Consider the following 3,960-nt stretch of genomic DNA (forward strand, 5'->3'; position numbering starts at 1 on the left):
TTAAAAAGGCAAAACACGCAGTTCAATTGCTTATTGTCTTGGCATGTGGTTGTGATGAAAGAAGGAGTCTTAAACATCAATAGAGCTAAACTAACTTCCCAGATGGGCTTCAGAAGAGGGAAACCTTCTGCAATCCACCTGCACATAAAGCAACTTTCTTCTATCTGAAATAAAAAATAAATGCTACCCCACCCAGCCATTCAAATCATCCCTTTATCTTCAATGGCCATTTGATATGCACCTCCTTTTCTTTTTGCCTTCCTAAACCAAAGATGAAAATCTTGTTGAAATAAAGTTATTTGTCTGTGGGACTACTTCAGTGAATCCATTTCTATTAACCCATTTGTTTAAGCATCTAAACCTCAGTGTAATGCACATTGTAAATGTATTTTTCATTTAACGTGAGAGATTTAACAAAAATGTCGTATCAGTGAAAATGACAACAGATGCAAGAAGCAGAGTGGTGGATTGATCAAATACCCATATACACACATTTGTTCTTGGAGACCTGAAAATCCAAATTACTTTTCTAAGTAAAGCAGTTATTTACTAACGTATTCAAAAGTTGTGATCTGAGATATGGTGTATATTGATATATGTACCACAAATGAAACGGGCGTGTGTGTGTGTAACCAAACCCAAAAGAAACCACCAAAAGCTGTAAAAACTTTGTAGTTACAGATTCCTACATCCTCATGCTTATGGTAGATATGAGGGTTGGGAAACAAATGCTCTTCCTACTGTGCTACAGTCTGAGTTTGTCACTCTAGCTGTTATTTGAATACAGAACAATTTGGACATTGTTCAAATCACGATTTTATAGCTGTCAAACAGGTCAACATGGAATGGCAGGAAAAGTACCTTATTGAAAGACTGAGGAAGAAAGTAACGAACTTTTCTGTGTGGTTCTGAGGTCCATCACAAGTCCTGGAATGAAGTTCATTATATGAAGTAGTATGTTGCAATTGCAAGATGACCTTGTATGATGTTACTGTTACAAGTGTCCAGGAAGAAGGAAAAAAGAAACCTACTGAAGGCAATGCTTAAAATTAAAGAAAATCTCCCCGGTTATTGGTTATTTGTTACATGATTCTTTATGCAGTGTCAGAACTGGTTAGTAAAACCCAAATCTTCACAATTCAAAGCAGGTTCTGTAAGTGAACCAACATGCACGCGTTAGACGAAATCACTTCATTTTTGCATGCAGACACTTTATTACTGTTGTTGACACATTAGACTGAAAGCAAGCAGCTTGTATCGTTGATTCTAAGCTAGTATATCCTGAAATCACTGAACATGAGAATTATTGAGGAGTGAAAAGAAGAATAACTGTTTTCTGCTGTATACACAGTCATTTTAATACATATCTCCCCCCGCCCCATCCCCAATCCCCGCCAAATTCTAGTGTAGGTACCAGGAACGGTTTACTCTAGTTTTGAGCTGATCTTGGTTAGCTGCAGCTCCATGTTAAAGAGGAGACCGGCAATAATCAATGAGATTCAACCCTCGAGCTCAAGACAAGATGCCAACACAGCCCTCAGTTGGGCAAAATTTGGATGCCCTTGATTTAAGCTTTCTAAGCCTCTACAGTTCCAGTTCAGGAGATTAATATAATTCCCATTGCTTACACTTCTCAGAAAATATTTTTGTTTGATGCTCACTATATTATTAATAGAACTATACAAACCCCAACTGTCAGTGTTGCAGAAAATGAAACATACTTTTATACAATTCTCATTAAGCAGAACCAGAATGATGTCAACAACATATTCCTTCTTAATAACTAAACTTCTAAAGTGCTATCATTTCACAGGTAGTAAGTACATTTGTGTCCACCTTCATCTAGAAAAGATGCAGCTTCTTCTCTGCACCATCAGTGTAAATGAGAGCATGAAACTTCTTCCATATTCATCTGCTGCTCAGGACGGTCTGGTTAGTTGTCTTTCAATGGTACACACAGAGGTGTTCTACCCCTGCTGGTCCAGCTCCTTGCTTCCTCCACTCTAGTATTGATATAATACCTTTCTTAAGTAGCTTTCTCATTATTTTTCAGCTTTTCATACCAGCATCCAAAGCTGTGAGGGGCTCAGCTATTTTTTAAATTCGCATTGTAGCAATGTACACTGACAGCCAAGGTGAACTCTCCTGGTAAGCAGGCAACACAGGTATTCTCCCCAAATTGGTAAGCAGGCAATAGACTGCATTTGTCCCGATACCAACAAGGCCTCTGCTTGGTGGCCATTTTTTTTTAAAGCACTGATCCTAGTTTTCAAATAAGCTGGCTCTTGTACAGCATCAAGTACATATTAAAAAAGAACTATTACTAAAGTCTTGCTTTTTAAAAAGTTTGAATAGTGCTTTTAACCAGCAGAAAGTAATTGCAATGAATGTAATTGTGTAATAAATATCAAACCAGAGTAACAGCAGTACATTGTTATAATACTATTCATCTGGCACATAAATCAGAAAAACCCACAACAGAGCCAGTGTTGTGTATTTTAAAGTGTGTATGTAATAGAATAGTGGTTGAATGTGAACCCATTTTTAATAACATTTGCTAATCAGTACATTTGTGTTAATAGAAAACTGCAAACAGCCTCCAGAGTATCAATTTGCAGAGACCCCTGTAACTTCAAATATTGTGATAAGATATAGTTAAGCAAGAGATTGGTCTAATACTATTCAGCAAACAGCTTCTGATTTACAAAACAAGCAAGCCTTATAACAACTGATTTGAACTTTAAAATATTCCCAGCTCTGCTTACAAATGAGGTGATTGAGAGTCAGCCACTTAAAATTAATATAGACAGACAGACATGAAGTCTCCTAACTAGCTGGGGAGATCCAATAGCTACAAATGTTAATCTATTCTTGTTCAGTGCACACGCAACTGAAAACAAACACCAGCCATATTTCTTTGACAAACCATGATAGATAAATATCTTCCACACGCCCAGCTTCCTAGTTCATAATCCTTTTCAGAAAAATTGCTTCTTCTATACTAAAAGTGCTTCACACCATAAGAAATGAAAAATGCTATTTAAGTATAATATTGGATAGTTTTGAAAGTATTTTCTTGCTTTGTACATAATGGCACAGAAGGCTACGAACATCACGTAAAGTTCTGAGTGGATTTAACTGACATTTTGCTTCAGCACCTTTAAAACAATCCACTGGAATTCTTCATAACAAGCGCTTTGCTCTCAGTCACCTGTCACTCCTTGTTTTAATCAAATGGCACACACAGAATAAAAAAAAAAAAAAAAAAAGAGCACTAACAACCTAATACCTGCTGATTTCACAACTTTAGCAGTTAAGACGTCTAGAAAAACCCAGCCCACAAACAGATACTTTCCTTCACCAGATGTTTCTGTATTTGCCAAGTTTCTATCAGTCATTCTGCCTTGGGCATTCTCAATTTGTTTGCTTTCTCTTTCCTGAATTATTTTTTCTAGGTATACTTTTAACTATGCAGCCTTTAGATTAAAAATTCCTTCTCTTTATGACAACAGAGGCTTTAATTTTTCTGTAAATATTTATCATCATAACAGAGGAAAGCCTATAGTATGGAGTTTGTGCCTATTTCTAGTTTTCTGTGGCTTAATGGTTTGACAGCATTTCATCTGGCTTGTCCTGAGCTTGATGTACCTGAAAAAAGTCTCCGTTTCTTTGGATGACTGATGATCTCACAAGCCTACTTCTGGGTTTTTAAAAAGCAGCTCAATCTCCCAGTATTGTTTGGAATCTGAAAGTGGAGTGTGAATGTTCTCACAGGGACATTCCTTTTTTGCCCATTGAGAAGCTGCTCAGAAAACACTGATGATCAAACAAAATGAAGAAATGAGGCAACAGCCAAAACAACATGCCAAAGACTGAAGTGGGTAGGGGCTTGGAAGCCATCTGTAGCAAACAGAATGTATGGATCAAACTTCTTTTTCTTAGTGTATCTGATGAAACAGA

This window comes from Gallinula chloropus (assembly GCF_964237585.1).
Source record: "Gallinula chloropus genome assembly, chromosome: 8".
Classification (NCBI taxonomy): Eukaryota; Metazoa; Chordata; class Aves; order Gruiformes; family Rallidae; genus Gallinula; species Gallinula chloropus.